A 21,631-nucleotide genomic window follows, 5' to 3' on the forward strand; every position below is an offset into this window, starting at 1 on the left:
TACCAGAGTCCCTATATGTGGCCATATAATATATAAACATTCCCACTTGTTCCAAAAAATACTCAATTTCCTACAGTTTCATGAATTGCTTCCTGTTGAGGTTTATCAGGGCACCATGCTCTGTCTTCATTGAAGCTTCAATTTTCAATCACAATTTGGGAATGGGTGACAGGTGAGCAATGAATCCCAGCTCTTTTCTGTTTCTTATTCTGCCCCCCCCCCTTCCAGGTGAGTCCCTTGAGACTCTTTCAGTGGGCGAGTCTTAAGTCTTTGAACGGTTGATAAGAAGGATTGATCACCCTCATTTCTTATGAAGAAAACCTGTAAAGGCCTAAGCAACCACTGCTGCCAACTTAAATAACAGCGGTAGCAAATTTCTACTAGACTCTTCCCCACTTGCTATGTGCTGTGCCACCTCCAGCTCCTTTTCTCCAGTAAACCACATATTTATTCTACGATTGCCAGTGCTGGGCACTGCAGGTGAAAGCAACACTGGCTATTCTACACAAAGTCTGTCCAGTGTGAGATCTGCTTCAGAATGACAGACTTGGGAGGGTTCAGGTTCTATTCTCAGAAGTTTGAATATCAGCATTTATCACCCTGAGTTAGTAAAGCAGAGGATAATGGCAACTAATCAAGCCCAGGATGTTGAGTTCCATGTGTACAGCAAACACCAGCTGGCAAAGATGGTGAGAGATGCTTTGGGTAGCTTGGCAGAAAACAGGTGCTGGGATGCAGAGGCTGCACAGTCTGGCAGATTCCAGTTCTGGTCCCACAGGTGCCCTGGAGCTGGGATCCCTGCTGAGGAAAATAAAATGACTATGAGATTAGCTTCTCACACTTACAATCAAGCACACATGTCAGGAACATGCTTAGCATGTTTAGGAAGTGTGTAATGTGTCACCAGATATAAGTGAAGGTTTCCCTCTAAAAGTAAGAACTTTTCACTTCAGGTCCTTGACCTGGATCATGGCATAAGAATTTCTGGACAAGTCACAATGGTAAGAAAACCTGGTGGAGATGTTTTGAGAGAGTAAGCAAGCAGGTAGCAGACAAAAAAACAAGCAGAAAGGCAAGGACATACTCTAACAAAATGTGGGTGCTCTCAAAAAGAGTGAGACCCACAGCTCTTTGGTGTCAGGGATATTTGTATGCTGAAAGGCAGAGGAGTCTGACTTGAAAGTTCTGCAGAGATAAGTGTTTTATCTTCTTTAGCTTGGCTCTAGTCACTCTCAGTGTTAAACTCTCAGTGTTTCTGAATGTTTGGGGCTTTTCTTCCTGGTAAGAATACATCACTAGATGCCTTTGATGGCAATTGCCATCTAACAAATGCTTGTCCTTGAGACAAAGAAGGCTTCCTATTGTCTGTCTTAAAAGCAAAGATGATGCTTCTGCTTTTGATTTCCTTGTTTCTGAGATGCTTTCACCAGATCTGGTTTTTCCTAATTTATCCTGCCTCATTTTTCCCCTAAAATGACTTTGGTCTCTTAATTTTAAGGGAAGTAATGAATGAATAGCTCCTGTATTTGTTTTAAGCTGGGCTGCTTTTGAATTCCTGTCAGCCATTTAGCATGCCTCCTTGTCCACAGTCTATCCTGCCTCCTAGGGATCCCACAATGCCACATTTTACTTAATGTCAAGTCAAGGTCATGGTTGTTTTTATTGATAAAGGATCTTGGGATGTTGCCCAGATTGTCACTAAACTCCTGGGCTCCAGGGATCTTCCTGTCTCTGTCTCTTAAGTAGCTTGTAGTAAATGCTTGTTTAACTCATCCCCAGGTCTTAAAAAAAATTTTATTGTAAAGGTGATGTACCCCAGAGGGGTTACAGTTACATGAGTCAGGTAATGAGTACATTTCTTGAACAGCATCACACCCTCCATCATTTTCTCATAAGTTTTTCCCTCCCAGATTCCCTCTTTCCCCAAGTTGTATAGTTCATTTCTAGTAAGTATCACTGCTGAATTAGTTCACCCTTTCTCCAATCATTTCTGTGCTTTCCCTTTCCCTCCCAATATCAGATAAACTTACATACAGGCCAAAAGGTACAGCAATCCAAAACAGTGACAAAAGGGAAAAAAAAGAGAAAGAAAAAGGAATCATTAAAAAAAAAACAAAATAAAATAGTCTTGCTTTCATTTCTTGAAGTTCATTTGGATTAGCATCATTTTATATGATCATAAGCATTTATTTATTTATCCCTTGTGATCCTCTCCCAAGAATATCCTCCTTTGGTCTCACTATGTGAATGTTTAGAGTCCTGTTTAATTTATTATGTCCAAGTATAATTTTTTTGTCTTTTACTATCTGTTGGGTTTGCTTGTAGATTTATAGGAACATTCTAATTATTACAAATGAGGGAAACCAGGCAACTTTTACTTCTTTGGGTCTGGCTTACTTTGCTTCGTACAATTTTTTCCAGGTCTTTCTGTTTCCTTATGAATGGGGTAGTGTTCACTGCAGCATTGTTTACCATAGCTAAGATAGGAAATAAACCCAGATACTCCTTAGTAGATGAATGGAACAAGAAAATGTTGAATGTATACATAATGGAAATCTATGTTTCCATAGGCAATGTCTTTTAAATGACAGAAACATGGACACGAAGGATATAGTAAATCTCAGAGCATCTATTAATGCATGGAAGGAAAACAACACTTGGAGACCTTTATTTCTTAATTAAGTGAGGATTTCCTCTGTGAGTACAGAGCTGGTATTTTTTAAATATGTCTAGTATCTTTTCATGTTCTAAGAGAGTCTACAGATCTCATGTTTACTTTTAAAGATTCTGTTTAAAAAAAGCTAAATTTCATCAAGCCTGAAAAGATTCTTGAAGGGAGAGTAATGTTGAATAGGAAAAAGGGAAAAGAGAAAAAAAAGCCTTAGTCTTAGAGGAAAGAAAGAATGATGTTGAAATAAATAGAGCAGTTATTTTTAAAGGCAAATCTTACAACAAGATTCATTGTTCCCTAAGTTGGGAGCACAAGACCAACTCCAGTCCAGAGACCTGGTCTAGGAACAATCAGAGCACAGAACTGGCCGGCACAGGTGTGGAATGGCTTTCTACACAGACATTTAGTGTGTGACTGCCCATTTGTGCAAGATGGATGCACACTGTGCCATAATAAGGCTGAGGTATTCGGTTATGATAATGGCCCATGACAAGCAAAGTGATCCATAAATTATAACTGAATGACAATCTAGTGCAGTCAGCTCTGACTGCACTCGTTCCAGTCCAACCCTATAACTGTGAATGCTGCAGGAGACTAAAGGCTGGAGGAAAGGTTCCATGAGGAATTCTCTTCATCTTCAATTTCCTTTCTGGTTCTCACTGGAAGTGTCCAGAATCAGATCTTAACAAACAAGCCATGAAATAACAGTTCTCCTGGCAGGCAGGCTTCCTTGAACTAGGATGGTAAGAAAGCTGAGGGCCAGGCCTATGGTCTTCTTGAGAGCCTGACATGCAGAAGATTACAGTTTGACCCAGGCAGAAAAGCTCACAAGACTCCTTCTCAGATCATGCCTGATTGCATTGCCACATGCCTGTGATACCAGCAACTAAAAGAAGCCTAAGTGAGGCAGATTACTATTCAGCAAACTGGGCAGGAAGTGAGGTTGGTCTCAAAATTCACTAGTAAAAAGTAGGGCTGGAGGAAGGGTTGTGGAGTAGCTACCTAACAAGTGTGACACTCTGAGTTCAAACACAAGTACTGAAGGAAAAAAAAAAAAGAATTGTAATAGATCAGAATGGTCAAAAGATCACATGGTAATAATCAATAAAAATGCCTACCTGCCTACTCTTACTTCCATTTGTTTCATAGATAGTTCCTTATTGTTTACCTGTACGGGAAATTTCTGTACAGAGGCTCAGTATCCCCTGGAGGAGGCAGTTACGGAAAGATTACCTAGGACAATGTATGATCACAAATTCTGTAAGAATTCTAGGAGTGTGGAGAGAGTATGTAACACTAACTGGGAGATCGGGGAAGGCTGTTAAATTCAGTGAGACAAGATTCAAGTATGAACAGGAGCTGTCCAAGAAAAGGGGGAGGTAGGTGAGATATTCTAAGTCAAGTGACCAAGAGGAAGGGTGTATGGCATACAGGAAAATCTCTTACCTCTAAAGGCATATCATCTCATTTCATGGAACCTGTCTACAACTGATTTCGAGCTTTCACTTAGCACTGACTGTACCTCTGAGTACTTGCTAGCTTTGGGGTCATAAATTAAAGCACAAATATCCCACTACATGATTGCCACCCCACACCACATAGAATTCTATAGCAAATATTAATTCAATGGGATACAAAAAAAGGCCTGTGAGAGTTTTCATCTTTAGAAGTGAAAACCCAGAGTAGTGAGTTTCATTTTTTAATAAACGAATTTTAAGCTAGGTCATGGAAAAGGAAGAATCTGGTGGATGCAGTATGGGGAAACTCGGATGTTCTTTGTCTTGAAGGAGACAGAAAGATGGGTGCTGTGGGTACACCCAGAAGGACTTGAGTGGCTGAGTATTGCAATCTTACCTTTCAAAGCACACCAAGAAACTTGTGTGGAACATAGTTTATATGGAGAACATTTGTTCTGTTTGAGAATAAACTGTCCCATTCACTCAAAAGGCCTGCCCTGGGCTGGAGTTTGGCCTAGCGGCAGAGTATTTGCCTAGCATTCATGAAGATCCAGGTTCTAGTCCTTGGTAATACACACGTAGAAAACCGGGAGTGGTGCTGTGGCTCTATTGGTAGAACTCTAGCCTTGAGAAAGCTCAAGGGTAGTGCTCAGGCCCTGAGTTCAAGCCCCAGAAGTGGGGAAAAAAAAAGGCCTTCCCTGTACTTCAAGTGTCCACGAGTTCTGGAACGGCCTCCTCAGAACTGTTGCCTTAAGACCTCAGAGAGCTTATTTCCTGCCACATGACATGATGATTGAGTCCATTCTTCTATGTCAAGGCAAAGCAATCAAAATGAAACTGGAAGTGTGAAATCTTTCTTAGACTAACAGGAGAAGTCAAGGCACTGTTATTGCTCATGGCTGTGGGCACAAGGTCTGCAGGGTTGGCAGGAAGTTTGCATGAGTTTAAATTGAAGCAGCCATAAACAGGATGGGAGGGTTGTGTTCCTAGCTGAAAATTTTGATGAGATTATTTAGAATTATAGAACCCACATCTAGATACTGATGTCCAAGAGACAAGCCTGGAGGACCAAATGCAGCTTTATTCAGTGTCAAAAGGATGTAGACAAGGGAACTTTGGCACATATTAACCTGTCTGCAACAGGGACTGAAAGGTTTGCAGATATAGGAAAGGGAAAAGACAGACTGCTCAAAAGGAGGAGAATTTGTTTCTTTTCTGGGACTAGATGGAAATCTCCCAGAGACTCTGGGCCACCATTTTTAACTCCTCTTATGTTCTAGTGTTTTCAACCCCGGTAGCTGGAAGACACCTTTAGCTTTGATGAAAGAAAAGAGGGATTAAGTCTAAGTCTAGTTAGCTTGCATGATAGTTTTGGAGAAAACATTTTTCACCAGGCATGATAGTTTATAATCCCCATAACACAGGAGTCAGAGATTAGCAGTATTCCATCTTGAGGAAAGCTTGGGAGAAAAGACCAAGGTTGATATGATGAGTTGTAAACTGGGAGAGATAGGAGAATTACATATTAAAAAAACATGAAATTTCTCTGAAAAACAACTAAAGCAAGTAAAAAGGAGAGAGGAGCAGGGAGTTTGGCCTATTGGTAGAGTGCCTGCCTAGCATGAATGAAGACCTGGGTTCGATTCCTCAGTACCACATACAACAGAAAAAGCCAGAAGTGGTGCTGTAGCTCAAGTGGTAGAGCTCTAGCCTTGAGAGAGCCCAAGGAAAGTGCTCAGGCCCTGAGATCAAACCAGGACTGGAGAGAGAGAGAGAAAGAGAGAGAGAGAGAAAGAGAGAGAGAGAGAGAGAGAGAGAGAGAGAGAGAGACAGAGACAGAGACAGAGACAGAGACAGAGACAGAGAGACAGACAGAGAGAGACAGAGACAGAGAGACAGAGAGAGACAGAGAGACAGAGACAGAGAGAGACAGAGACAGAGAGACAGAGAGAGACAGAGAGACAGAGACAGAGAGAGACAGAGACAGAGGAAAGATCTTGTTAGGGGCCAGGAGTTTGACCTAGTGGTAGAGTGCTTGAGCCTGTAATTCTAGCTACTCAGGAGGCTGAGATCTGAGGATCATGGTTCAAATCCAGCCCAGGCACTAAAGGACCTGGGACTCTTATCTCCAATTAACCTCTAGAAAATGGGAAGTGGGGCTTGGCTCAAAAGTAGGCCAGTAGCCTTGAGCTGAAGAGCTCAAGGAGAACACCCAGGCCGAGTTCAAGCCCCATCACCCACACACACACAAAAAGCTGGTAATTGTGCTATGGCTCAAGTGGTAGAGCCCTTGCCTTGAGAAAGCTCAAGGGCAGTGGCCAGGCCCTGAGTTCAAGCCCCAGGAAAGGCAAAAAAATGGGGGGTCGAGGGGAAGGTTGCTGTCCTGTCCAGTGATTACCAGGCAAGCACAGGGCTCAGCTTTCTGATCCCCAGACTACCAAATTGTTCAGCATTTACATGTAAATCTGACTAGACTCTGATTAAAAGGTTAACTCAACAAAGGAAGCAGGGGGTGTGAGACAGAGACACCCACCTTCACATCCCAGGGTGGCACTTATGGAGAACACATGGACATAGGGGTTTGGAGCTCTAAACAGGACTCCTGTCCCTATTGGGATTGGCTTTAGGGACAGCTGAGTCTGGACAGGACCTGAGCCCTGCTCCCAATCCCCATCTGTGGGATTTCCCCATAGGGCCCTGAGAGGCTCAGAAAAGAAAGGTTGCTTGGAGAATACAGGGTGGATGCAGCTGTGGAGGGTAAGCAAGCAGGTGATATCCCCATGGCTGTTGGCTGGGGCCATGCCCTGGGAACTGCCCCTGCTGTGCTGCCAGACCCCTTTATATACCCCATTTGAGGCTCCAGGAAGGAGCACAGCACAGCAGTACTCAAGGAAGTGAGATTCTGGGTCAATCTCCCATGACCTGCATAGATTCCCGGGTGGCTTCTCAGTCATTCCACACAGGTTTTCCAGCCTCAGATCCTAAGCATAAATAATTCCTTCTTCTTTCGCTTCTTCTTTGCTCAGCCTCTGGAGCCATGCTTATCTAAATCACAAATGAGGGAAGGAAGGGGTGAAATGTTCTGAAACAATTCGCACCTTTTCTAAAGTGGAACAAAGAGAAATGTGGGCACATGACTGAAATGGGCTTCATTCCCAGAGGATACAAAGCTGCAAAGTTAGTTTTTTGGGTATTTTTTGTGTGTTCTTTTTTTCTGATAAAAAAAACAATTCCATGTAGACTCATCCTAGGAATGGAAAAGTTCTCAGAGCCGCCTATGAATGGTTGATTCCTGAGGGATCCTCCAATACATACTAAGTGGATGATAGATGATTGGTAGAAGATAGTAGGTATATAAATCATAGATGGTAAATAGGTGGATGATAAACAATTATAATTAGATGATGATTAACTGATAGATGATAGTAGATAGAGTAGTAGATAGTAGATAGATAATGAATGATAGATAAATGATAGATGATGGATAGATGGTGATTGATAGATAATAGGTAGATAAATGATGCTAGATGATTGATACATATGGTAGATAAATAATGGGAGATGACAGGGAGAAGATAGATAATAAACAGAAGATAGTCGAGAGATCTATGATGATAACTGATTAAAAGGTATAATAGATAATTGATAGATGGTAATGATATAGATAAAAGATAGATGATAAATAGGTGATGGGTGATAGATACATGACAAATAGATTAGATTCGATTGACAGTAGACAATGGATAGATGATAGAAAGAAAGAAAAGAAGGAAGAGAAAGGAAGGAAGGAAGAGGCTGAAAAGGTCTACCGCTTTGAGAGCCAAGGAAGACCTTGGTATAATCCCAGTGAGAATGGAAGTGCCTGATAAACAGGAAAGCCTATGCATAAATCCCATTGCGAAGGCAGAAAGCTGATGCTCAAACATAAGCAGGCAGAGGAAGAATCCCCAGTTCCTCTGTCTTGTGTCTCGTCTTCCTCCCTCACAAATACACTAAGAATGACCCCACAATGAGTCCAGAGACTCAAGTGTTCATCCCATCCTAGATACCCTCAAAGATTATCGCTCCCAGTCATGTTTATTCTTGGCTTCCTACTACTAGTGTCTGCAGGTGGGAGGCCTTAGCTCCTCTCCACAGGCCTCTCCTCCAGTCCTGACTTCTGCTGCTGATGACACTGCCAGAGAATGACACAGTGATGGAAGACGCACTGACTTTTTGGATGATGCTAGTGAGGCACACACCATCTCTTCCTTATTATTTTCTCCTCCCACCTATTTAGTTGGCATCAAGTATTTGTACAAGGCATTTCATTTTAATGTGTCCATAAATGCATACATTGTACCTTGATCTGGCTCACCCCTTCCATCCCTCTCTTTCATTTCCCTGCTCAACAAATTTCACTGTTCCATTTTCACACGTGCATATAAGGTATTTTGACCGTATTTGCCCTCCTTCACCCTTCAATTCTTCCTACCTAGCCCCTATTACCCGCACTCCCCAGACAAGGCATGGTTTTACATTCCAGTCATTTATTTATCTATGGTACTTTAGTCAAGCTTAACACTTCACTCTCACTTTCTCCACATCCTTCACCCCATACTATTCAATAAAGCTCTCTGAAAGCAGGGAATTTTTTTCCAATTTCAATAACGACAACTCCTCCTCCTCCTCCTCCTCCTCCTCCTCGTCTTTCTCCTCTTCCTCTTTCTCCTCCTCCTCCTCGTCCTCCCCCGGGGCCAGAATGAACAAAGATGAGGCAGAGCCTTAGATGCTCAATGTTCTTGTTCCTTCTCTGCAGTGGCCCCATAACCTGACACCCTCACTGCCAGTGCCGGATTCTCTTTAGAGGGCCAGCCTGAAGCTCCTTGTCTCTGAAAAAGCATCTCTCGCACTTGAGGATGGCACTTCCCACACAAATCTATTTCAAAGCTGATGTGTTATTATATCATATCAGGTCAAGCACACTTCAGGACTGGCTTAATGTTGGACTCAACAATACTAAGGAAACGATGTGATAAATGCAAGAATGAATGCTTATACATCAAAGGACATCTCCTAGCTACCTTCTGGGACTTCCAGGTGAATGTCAAGAAAACAAAACGAAACCTAAACCAACTAGAAATGGTGGAGGTGGAAGCCATTGCGTGGCTCCATGCAAGATCTGACAGGTAGCTTAATTATCTAATCCCAAGAAAAATATGTGGTCATGAATTCTGTTACCCAAGTATTATACAAAGCATTTCATTCTTCATGTGTCTTTATCTCATCAAATGGTGGATTAAGATAAAGATATTTCTGAAACTGAAAAGTAGTAAAATGAAGAGTAAAATAAATAAATAAATAAAAGCGATAAAATAAAGAAACTACCTGGGTAAGTTTGCATTAACTACTAGATTTTAAGTACACATTATTTTCCTCTTTAGTTACATTGATTAGTTTATGAGAGGAGAATTATGATGTGTCTTTAACTTAGTAAGGCTTATTTTTGATTTGACATATTTGTTTAACTGCAAAAGAATGATAATTGGAGTGGAAATTTACTCTTTTTTTCCATTTAACTCTTAGTGAGGAAGACTTTCTCAGTCAGAGGTTGATGTAAATCAAGTTTCAATAGAACAGACAAGGCATGGAGCAGTGGAGAGTCTTGGAAAGAATTGATCCTAGTTGGCCCAGGACCAGTGTTTTCTGGACCAGAAAAGCTCGATTCTCCATACATATATCTGTAGCAGTTTCTAACTTCTATATGCCTCAGTTTACCTATCTTTAAAACACAGATGCTAATAGTGTCTGCTTCATCCGTTTTGGCATTGTAAACTTTAAAGTATCTGTTATAAAGAAGGCAATGCCTCTACTTCCATGACATTTGTCTCTCAACGCCTCTGACATTTCCTGTCCAAACTCTTGTCCTGTCTCCAATTCACATATCTGGCTAAAATTTATCTTCCATTACTTTGTTCCAAGAGTTAATTAATAGTGCATCTCTCCGTTTCATCAAAGTGAAAACTCTTTTATTGACTATGTATTATGTTGTGATTTTTAATATTTGTATAGAAGGAAATAGCTTCTTTTATGGTCAAATAGAATTGATTTTAGTAAATATTATATAAACATAGGCAAAATGCACCTCATGCATTTGAAGCATGTGTAAACATATATTTATTAAATCTAATTTCCTTTTTTCAGTGTTCTATTCTTTACATCCTTGTATTTGTTTACCCATTATATCTACCCAAGTCTGAGACAAACACATTCAAATCATCCATAACAATTATATCTTAATCGAACTTTCTATGCTTTTCAAATTCTTTTTATTTAGATATAAGTCACCTGGTTATTAGGAAGGTATGCAATTTTATGGTTATAACAGTCATGAATTGTGTTTTTAGCATTGTTAACTTTCTCCACATGTTTTTTATTACTTTTAGTTCATATTATGTGTCCTCTAACTCTGATACTTCATTGTATTTAGTTGGCTACCTTTGGTCAAACTATTATTTTGAACCACTTTCTATCACCTTTGAAGACGGATAAATTATGTCTAACTGGCTGTGGCTTTTAACACTCAGTAATGACCACTTCTGTATTTGGTGGTAGAATTTAATCCATTCATATTTAATATAATGATGGGAGGAGGAGGGGCTGCCCATAGATATTATATGCCCCAAAGCCTAGATACAGCACTGCCAGGATTGAGCTCACCTCTCCCAGCCTTCCTTCACTGACTGAACATCATAGGGACCAGAGATAGGATGCTGAAGGCGAGCAACAGAAACTGAATAAAGCTATTTCAAGATTTACCATGTCCTTGGATGCTGAGTCCAAATGGACGAATATATAGAGCAAGGGGTGAGCCCCATCACCCACTGGTAGTGAGCTCACACCACACTCACTGTGGGCCCCTGTGCAGCTCCCACGGGGAATTCTTCTGCAGGTACAAGAGGCAAAACCATTTGCAAGAACAGCCTCTGATCAGACCAGACTGAGAGCTATTCCAAGAAATGTTAGTCATTTTCAGGTAAGAGGTAAGGATGCCAGCCCACACACTCAGATGTTGGAAACAAAGCAACACACAACAAAAGACCCCTTCTTTGACAAATGACAGACCAATTTTTATTCTAGTGACTCCCTCATCCCAGGCTTGTTGCAAAATCCTACTGTTAAGCTTCCTCAGGCAAAGGGTCGCTTTTCTCCACGCCAGTCTGTAAGTAGGCTTCCTCTTCTTTGCTTTCCATGCAGGAAGTCTCCGTTTTCTCTGCGCTTATGTCCTGGACCGACCCCCCCACCTTTGGGGCCATGAGACTTTCCCAAGCTCTGAGGTCATGTCCGCATCCCCATGGCCACACCTTCTCCTGCCCCCCCCCACCACAATCCTGGGCCAGCTGTCGGACCCTTTTCTGTGCGCACTCCACCATGCCCAGGGCCAGAAGTTAGAAGTAAACTTTTCTTTCCCCTGCCCCCATGAAGATCACGTAGCAGCTTCCTATTGGCTAAACCTAACTAAACCCAACACCTACCTTAGCTATCCTCAGGGCACAACCATGGCTCCTGGACTCAGATGTGAGGGGGAAGGGATGAGGAGGGAGCACCCGGTTGGTGGCTGGTTCTCTGAGTCTCACCCCATTGTCTCTGCGTGCCTGCACCTCTTGGGTAATGTCAGCAGTGCCCCTTGCCAAGACAGTCCATTGGACTTCTTTCTAGAATCTTGGCTCCTCACCAGGGTCTTATGGAAGCCAGGTGGACCCCAGTGCCCCAGATGCACCCACACCAAAGAGAAAGCCAGAGCCAAGACGACCCTACAAAGGTGACCATAGAGAATCCCCAGAACGCAGGGGTTATAATGGGCTCGGGGAGCCCCAGCTTCTGGACCCTCTGCATGGCCTCTGCTTCTTCAGCCCGCGTTTGTGTCCCAAAGCTGGAACATCAGGGGCCAGAGACTATACAGAGATGAAATTAGCTCAGTGCCTCCCAGTGCCTTTTTCTGGAAGGCAGCTGCCATTAAGGGGCCCCTTGCTGAGAAAATCCACCCTTGTGCCAGCTGCATCCTGGTATTTATGAGTGAGAGAGTGCGCCTTTTTCCAGCATTGCTTGGAAGATCACACAGTGTTTCCAGTTTTAGAAATATAGTTATTTGGCATCTTGTCTTTACTCCGAGGTGATTGAAGGGTGCGTTTTCTTTTTACATCTGAGTGCTCCATTGCTCTTGGTGTGAAAGGATGACAGATGCCTTTGCTATTACTGTCTTCCAGGCCTGGAAAGGTTCACTGGAATGCCTGTCCATGTGCAAACATGCCCATGTACACACATGTGTGTACATGCACATATATCACCATATGTAGCTTCATGGGTGACATGGGTCCAAGCCAAGACAGTATTTACAAGGTTTGGTTCAAATATATAAAAGCATCTTTCTGAACCACATAGTTCTTATTTGCCTGGATTTCTCTGTTCCCGTCTTTGTCTTCTGTGGTTGGCTCATAGGAAAAAACAGCCCCCGTAAAACGTGCGCTGCTGCATTTTCATCATAATTGGCTCTATTTGTCTGTATTTCTGTTTTCTCAACACACACATGGATGTTTTAACTTCTGCATCAACCCCGAAACTGATGCTATAGGTGCCTAGAGTCAGAAGTGCTTTGACCTACCCCTGGCTTACATTAGGATCTCAGTGTTGCCTATTTCCAGTTTGCTTTAGTGTTAGTTCCAGTGTTAGTTCTAGCCCTGTGCTTGTTACTTGCCTGTGATGTGCTGGAACCTTCATTCTGTGTCTATAACAATCAAAGTTGTTTTCTTTCAAGGCAGTTACATGATAGCTGTGGTCTCCCAGCTCATGAGCAGCCAAGTTGAGATTCAAATGCATGTCCCACTGGCATCATCAAAGCTCCATGATCTTTCTGAGCCAATAGTCATGGACTTAAGGACTGAAAGAGCCCACCAAACATTCAGCCTCCTTAGCTTTTAGGTAAGGACATTGAGGGGTTGAAATTTGGGGTGATCTTCTCAGTAGGATCCTGCCAAAGGTTCTGGACAAGCTGGGGTCCTGATCTCTACCTATTACAAACAGGCACTGAGGGTAAGAATGGAGTTCTAGCAAGCACAGTGGCATGAGGACTATGCATAAGGCAGAGCCCAACTCTTAGGGGGTCACTACCTGCACAAAAATGAAGACCTGGCAGCAATAAAGTGCTAGCTCCAGCCAGAATGCTATAGGAGAAGGAAGAAGGAAATTAAGGAGGGCTTTCATGTCAGATGCTCACATTTCGCTCAGTCGAACCAACAAGAGGAAGCAGGGCTGGGAACTTTCCCTCTGCCACAATTCAGGAGCCATTCCTGGGTCCTGTGACATGGCTCACACTCACTCAGTGTTTCCTCTGCCCCCAAAACACTGTGAGAAGAGCTTTGTAGTCCTCAGCTTGCAGTAGAATCAGAGCTTGCTAAAGGTTGAACGTTGGCTACAGCCTCAGCTCCGCCACTGATGAGAGTGGATGTGGGAGGCTGCATGCCAGGCAGGTACTTCTGAAATTCTGCCTTGAAAGGATGTGGCTTCATTTGATCAAACCTAATTCTGGAAGTAGCTCAGCAAAGACAGTGGTAACTTTCCTTTGGGTTAAGTGGAATTGTTATACACAGCAGCATATATGATGTCTTGACTTAAAGCTACCAACAGGTTTCCTGCACGCATAGTGATTGCATGACTGTCCAGATAATTACCAGCTGTTGCTTCCTACTTACTGGGCTGAGCACATTCTAGAACAAAGGAGCTGGGTGCTATCCTTCTTACACAAGGCTTCCCTTGGCCCCAGATTAAGCTCCAAATCCCCCAGGAAGATCGGAGCCTCTGGCAGAACCCCAAGTCCCAGCCCAGATCTTTCCCTCATCTCTGGCATAGCAGATGTTCGGCACAGAAATACCACACACTACCAGCCAGGAAGGGAGGGTGTCGAGAGCTCAAAACACCCAGTCTTGCTGTTTCAATAAACAAGTTATACTGTATACTGGATGAGCTTTTTTGGATTTTTTGAGGAAGACTTTTATGAAACAACTCTTCTAAAACAACTCTTCGTGTTTCTGGAGACAACACAAATCTGAGCGATCTTTAAATAGACTGTCTTTTTCAGTACTGGGTGCCAGGAAGTGTTTCCTGCTCAGTGATCCTGTCTACTCTGGCTAGCCTGTACATACCCTTTATCTGGCATCGATTATATGTTCCTCTCTCTAGGCTTCATTATGTTCTAAGGAGCTCAGCCATAAAAATGAAGTGTGAACTTCTTGCCTTGGCAGAAGGTGTTTGTCCAGTGGCCATTAGTGGCCAGAGATGGGGAGATAGGGCAGGGGATGATTTTTTGGCTATTTCCTGGGTATGATGCTATTATTCTATAAAAAGTCATAGCTTCTGGCCTGTGGCCTTTTCCTTCTTCCAGTTAGAGCCAGGGCTGATCTATCCCCCATCCAGACAGTTCTAAGGATAGTAAGATCCCCACCCCCACCTCCGCAATGTCATTAGACCCTGGGCCTCAGCATGCTCTGCTGTTTTCATCTAACCCTAACTTTACCCTTAATTTCCCATGTTTCCATGTGTCAACTTCCTGATGGGCTGCCAGCACCCTCTCTGTGGCTGTGTCCACAAGTTAAGACTTAGAGAGGAAAGTGGGCCTAAGAGACTTCATTAGAAACTCTTGGCTTTATCACACATCTCACATTATGCTACAATATTGTATTGATAGTGTATTAACCAACTTCAACTTTATAACCACATTCACCAACATTTATTTGTTGAAGGCTTGCACGTGCTCCCAAATGTGTTTTTAGACTGACAACACATGTTTCTTTGAAAATAAACAAGTTTTACATTTGACAGCATTATAGGCCATTATCCTTTAACAAAATTCAACCAATTCTATTATTTACCATGCATCTGGGTGAGCCTTGCATCTCACAGGTGAGACTGCCTAACCTTTGCATGACTTACACAATCAAGACCTCTAATTCATTCATTAATCTAGCAATTTTTTAAGTGTGTGTTGATGCTAGACCTTTCAGAGAGAGAGAGAGAGAGAGAGAGAGAGAGAGAGAGAGAGAGAGAGAGAGAGAGAACCTTTCCTAAAAGTCTACTTTGTCCAGAAAGAAATACAGGGCAGAAATGTGCCATTATCACACCAGTGACATACTTATGAGCAGAATGCATTTAGCTATTGCCTAAAGAATCAAAGTGTGTTACCACACAACCCTGTGCCAGACAGCCTGTGCCCTGAGCGCCTTGACTGAGGAGGAAGAAGACTGGGGACTGGCAGAGATCATCCTCAAGATTTTCACAATAGAGAATCAGTGGGTTCTCGCTAATGGGGGCAAGTGACATTTAAGGCAGTGATGGGTTCTGGCCAATGCAGCAACTACACTTAAGGCAAAGGTGTTTAGATTCCAGCAAGGGTCTTTCTGGGGATGCTAGGACAGGAAGTGGCCTGCTCAAAGCTATCAAAGCTGTCCTGGTCACAAAGGCAGCTCAGTGGCCCACTTCCTCAGTCATTCCTACACCAAGCCTGAAATAACTAGCCAACTAGCCAGGACAGCTGGAGTCTCACACACACACACACACACACACACACAAAACAACAACAACAAAAACAAAAAAACCCAAATTCTGGTAATGTGGAGCCCAAATTCCCCTGTTACAAGGTGCTAACTCATGCCCAAAAGGAATAAATAATGTTTACCACTTACTTTTCTGGTACTATTAGACCTAGGGACAGAATCTGTAATTTTGTACAGAGGAAAAAATATATATGCCTACCAAGGTCATGTTGGAATGATAAAAAGGAGAAAATGTATGTGATTATTTTAAAGGTGTATTTGTTTATTCTAAAGCATTATCCTCAACTTCCACATGTTGCCACATCCTAGCCAGCCCCTCATTTGTTTTTATTTAATTGTATCTTGTAATCATATTTCCTGATATTAACAGAAATGAGATTAAATATCACTGCCAAATATACGAATAAGAATATGCTATTCTTTTCGCAGGGACTTTCAGGGAGAAAAGCCCTGTCTTTCTGTTAGAATAAGTGTGAATTGGCACATCAATTGACTTGATTGATCTTATGTTAAGAGTGGGGGAAAAGATGGAATGGGTCTAGCTCCCCTTTCTGTACTGAGCTTGAGAAAGGTGACAGTTGAAGTGAGCTACTATTAACCAGAGTGCAGGCCTCTGAGAGTTTTGTTTAACTTCATTTCAAGCTCTGTTTTGTGCATGTGTCCCTCTGGCCTTTCCTTCTCTTTCTGCTTATACCTTGCCTTGCTGTATTTTCTGCATCCTTGAAGGCTTTCCAGATACTTTATGGAAAAAGAAAAGGCATGCCAATAATTTAATGATGACTCCATTTGAGTCTTTATCTGCCTACCCCCCAGCAAACAGGTCTAAACATTCAAAGTTAAAAGTAATGACTTCAAAGCCAGGAACACATAAAAGGAAGTCTATTTTCCATCTTCATAGGCTAAAACCAGAGGAGGAAGGAGAGCCCATCTACCAACTGTTGTGCCATTGTATGAAAACTCACAATGCTGATCACCTCTATGTTCTACCCAGCATGCCTGGAAGCAGTGAGAATCCATTTTCTTCAAGAAGGAAGGAAGAGTAAGAACACAGGGGCACCCATTAATCTGTATATTTGGGGGCCCTTGGACAGCCCATTGGCTTCATTCAGGATTGAACAATGGAATCCATTGATTCTCTTTTGCCATCTTAGCATTTAGAACTTGACAGCATCACTGTGTTCTCTGCCTCAGGACAAAGGGAGAAGCAACACTCAGCCTCTTTGTCAAGAGTGTGCTGAGTATGTTGGAACATGAGAGTAAGGATGTGCGCAGGTGAGACCAGAGGTGTCCACCATAGGCAGGTCTTATGATTCCTTGGGGCATCCAAAGAAGATTCGTCTCTCTTCATGGAGGAGCCATTGAGTGGATTTAAATGGGAGGCAGGCACCTTCAGTACCTAGAAAGCTTTTGTGCAGGATCTGGGGGTTCTCATATAGATAGCAGAATTATAACATGCACATATCCAACTGTTTTGTAGTATTTATGATTATGGTTGCTTCCTTTAGCATTAAATAATGTAAATAGCAGTGAACTTGATAAGGATGGATCAGCAGACCCAGTAATCCCACCCAGTATGGTCTGTGTTGTGTCCCAGCTTTGTGTGCTGACAAGGTGAGGGTCGGTGGGAGCCAGGCCAGCAGCAGGCAGACTCAGTGGCTGACTCCTTAGACAGTAATGACTCTATAGACATTTTAATAATATCTTGGTTTCAAAACAGTTTACAATTCATCAAATTTCCAAAACAGTACAGTGTTCTTGAATGCCCTTCACCTGGCTTTGCCCTCTAAACAACACCTTGCATAATCACACTGCCTACCAAAATTAGGGCTTGGCACTGGGTACAATAACATTGAAGGCTTTTACTTAGAAAAGGACTTTCTGGTACTGAGAATATTCCCAATTATATTAACTAATTTCAAATATTTAATTAGGATCGACCATAGTTATCTTCCTAGGTCATTTCTTCTCTTTAACCTCTCACTTGCTCCCATTAGCTCCCCTCTCTCCAACCTGCCTTCTGTCACACAACCACTATTCCATTCTCTACTTTGCTGAGATCAACTTTACCTTCATATAGAAATGAAAATACCCATTATTCCCTTTCTTTGACTGACATTTAACATTGCATTCTAGTTTTGAAATGTTTGACTATTTTTTCTTTGGAGTCATAATATTCTATGCATAGCCTATGAAGCTAAGAAAATTGAAGGGATCAAAAAAAGGCTTGGGAGAGATGGGGAAATGGTATAAGGGATAACATCAATCTAGATACATTATGAACAGTTTTGTTGAATAGCAGTGCCTTTAAAGATAATACTACTTAAATATAATATAGAGTTTCTCTTTAAAAAAAGACTTTTTTGGTGGAACTTGGATATTTTGTGTGTGGAACTCAGAGTCTCACACTTATTAGACGGATGTTCTGCCATTTGAGCTGTATCCCAGCCTTGTCTTTTGTTTTCCACATACATATTGGAGTTTATGTAGTACTATGAAATCTGACTGTGTGGGTGGAATCCTTTACCACATTTGTGCATTCTGCCAATGAATTTGACTTAAGGCATATTAGGTAGGTCTTGATAATCCCATTTAATTCATTTTTATTGCTATTAACAGTACTGTGTAACTTAAGGTTTTTGCCTGTTAAAGAGTCACTTTGTAGAAACAGAAGACTGTCCTATCTCTGCAGAGGGATTTCTGTACTATTCCTTATTGTTGTGATAAAAATAAGATTTGTATTCTATATACACATGAAGCCTGTATATGAATAATATTTCTATTTGTACATTACTAGCATTTGCCTTATTAAAAACTATAAATCTACTCAGCACAATGTCTCTGAACATTTACAGATCATAAAAGCATACATATTTACATGTTTTATGAAATTATCTTTAATATTTAAATCTTGGTTTAAAATGCAATTAACTACATTCTCTTAACATTTCAATAAGATCAAGTGCCTCAGACATTAACTTCTTTGGGTTGTTTCAGTCATCTTAGAAACAGAACTTTCCGAATACCAACATGATTTTGGAATTCAGTTTTATATATTTTACTTCCTCTAATGTAAAAGTAATGACTTCATGCCTTTGATTTATTTACTTTCCTCTAGTACTCCAGGGAGTTGGTACTCTTGGCCAGCTGGGAATTTGTGAACTCTCTTCTTCTTCCCCTTCCCAAGCCATCCTACTGAGCTATCATCTTGATATGCTCTTGCTTTTAATTCCTGGACCGGTCATTCCAGTAGTGGGCCTTGAACTCAGGGCCTTGCACTGTCACTTGACTTTTAACTTATGGATAGTGTTCTACCATTTGAGCCATGCTTCCAGTACAGCTTTTTTGCCTGTTAATTTTGGAGGGAAAGTCTCATGAACTTTCTTACCCAGGCTGGCTTCAAACTGCAATCTTCAATTCTCAGTTTCCTGAGTGGCCAGGATCACAGACCAACCTCTACAAATCTTGATGGATTTTCTCTTTCTCTACACATTTTTCTTATGACCAGTCTGAATCTACCCATGCCTACCTATGTAGAAAATGAAATTCTAATTTCATAGGAACAACCCTCTCTTCCCTGCATTAACTATACCTAGAAATCATAGTAAGCCAAAATAAGCTCATATTATTAAACTGATATGAGCAGATATTACAGTTGATCTTAGCCAAAAGGCTGAGAAGTGATAAGCCCATATTATCATAGTCATCATTTACTGCTTTTTTTTTAAAGCTATCCTACAACTATTTTTTTAAGTGTCACTTACCTTTGTGTCCTTTGTGATGGCACTGCCACATCATGGTAAAAGCAATCCTCAGGACTTTTCTGAAAAAATCCTTGTGCTCTGGGGGAAAAAAAGACATTCTTCTCTCAAGATTACTTTTTTTTCAGATCATGAGACAGAAGACAGCCACTCCCTCAGGATCTATTTCCTTTTGTTTATTTATTTATTTAAAAAATTTCATTGTAAAGGTGATGTGCAGAGGGATTATACAAAAGTCAGGTACTGAGTACATTACTTTTTGAGTAATATAACCTCTTCCTTCATTTTTTTTCCCTGCTTGCTTTTAACGGCAAATAATACTAGACACCAAATTTTAGCTCCAGACTGCTGTCCAGGGTACCAAAGAAAAGATGGCCACCCCTCCCCCAAGCCCCAGCTTCCTGGACCTGCTCCAGCACTAAAAGCAGAAGCAGAATGGCTGCTGTGCATGTTGTGTTTCCATCACTAAGGCTGCGCAGTCCCTCACTGTAATCAGCGTAACCAGCGCGCATGGGTCTTGGAAAGACATATAACGACAGGTCATGTGGAGCCAAGTGTTGCACATGGAGGAAAGTGTGTCACACTGCAGTAACTTATTGGGATGTGATGCCATCAGCAATAGAGGGCTTTGCTGTTGCTTCCCCACCTTCTTCCTCCCTCCAGTTTGTGAGAAGGCAGTCCTGGGAACCTGAGCCACTAGAAGGCCACTTCCAAGTCATTCCCTTGGTGAACATGGAGACTCAGCTTGGGAAACTATGGATTGGTGCTTTGCTTAAGACACAGCTAAGAAAAGGAAAGATAGCGTTGGGCTGTGGGATAAGCCTGCTTCAACAACACAGAGAAAAGAGGAGGCCTGCCAAGTGCATGCTGAGCATGGGTGATGTTTCCAGAATGTCTAGGGGTAGTAAACACATGGATTGCCCAGTGAGGAGAGGGGACTGGGAGTTAGTCTGGACAGTGCTGTCTCCAGCCTTGCCAGGAGGTCCACGGAGAATCAAGGAGCCACACAGAGAGGAGTGTGAAGGACACAGGACACGCTTGCTCTGTATTCTTGCCAGTGGCTGACAAAGCCTCCTACTTGTCATGTTAATATAATGCATCACCCTTGGATGGCAAGAGATGGCACTAAACCAAGACAGCTACTGTCAATGGGCCCACCACAGAATTTTGTAAGAAAGAGCAATTCACTGAGCAGGGGCTCAGGAAGGACAAGGCCACCCAAACTGGCCAGAAATGTCCTCGTCCATCCCTTGCCTTCCTCCCTGCTGAGCCCCTCGAGTGACATAAAGAAGTCACAAGGAGCTAGACATCAGAAATTCTGGCTCAAGAGTGTTTGTCACTGGAAACAAACTTTCTGCCATTTCGTACACATAAGGATGACAGCAGATTGGAGGAGAACAAGATTACCACAGGTAAAGATTAGCACTTCCCAATAAAGTTAAAAAGAATCTGGTGTTTTGATTGCCAGCCGTACACATCAGTTGCATAAGGAAAATGTGTCACTCCCCTCTCTCCACATCCTCAGTAAGTCATCACAGGAAGTTGTCTGAATAGGAAAGTTTGTTCAGTTTTCATTTCTGTTCTAAATGGGATTTAAACTTTCATGAACCCTCCGAACATCCTACAATATTTCACTACTTCATTTTGCTGTTGGATAAGAAAGCTCAGATCACCGAGTACAGAAGAATAACTCACAGGTCAATGTATCTCACCCACTCAGTTCACAAATACAGAAAATCATGACGGGGAGAATTTAAAAGAAGAGTTGCCCTCCACAGCTCCTCTGCTGAACACCAAAACAACTTGTGACATGTCATGCTTGCATCTCTGATTGGCTCCAGTGTCCCCACAGCCTGCTGGAGCTACACCCCCAGTCTGAAAGGAGTCCAAAAATAGAAAAAAGGTGGGTAGTTTTCCAAACAATGTTAACCAGAAGTTACAGTCTTCTAAAATGAATGTCAGAGAGGTGCTCACACAGCAGGCTTCCAGGGAGTGTAGGAAGTTAATTGCCTGCCTCTAGAATTCATTACTCATCATCCCTCATGCTCCCTCATCATATTTGTAACCTGAGGCAGTTGTACTTTGCCACAAAGGTGGAAAAGACTTCTGATATGAGTATGTCCAAGACATGCTTTTCTTCACCTTCATTACTTTCTCCTT

General features: G+C 42.1%; 1 long non-coding RNA gene and 1 pseudogene across 1 annotated transcript; both read right to left on the minus strand.

The window, feature by feature from the left end:
* Positions 1–671: 671 nt before the first annotated feature.
* LOC150062814 (uncharacterized) lies at positions 672–21,185 on the minus strand. Its single transcript, XR_016535380.1, has 3 exons — positions 21,167–21,185; positions 19,475–19,552; positions 672–801 (listed from the first exon to the last, which is right to left on the minus strand). It is a non-coding gene; the product is annotated as an uncharacterized LOC150062814 (long non-coding RNA).
* On the minus strand, positions 19,246–19,395 carry LOC150062815 (U2 spliceosomal RNA; annotated as a pseudogene).
* Positions 21,186–21,631: the final 446 nt, after the last annotated feature.

This window comes from Megascapheus bottae, chromosome 5 (assembly GCF_031878675.1).
Source record: "Megascapheus bottae isolate mThoBot1 chromosome 5, mThoBot2.hap1, whole genome shotgun sequence".
Classification (NCBI taxonomy): Eukaryota; Metazoa; Chordata; class Mammalia; order Rodentia; family Geomyidae; genus Megascapheus; species Megascapheus bottae.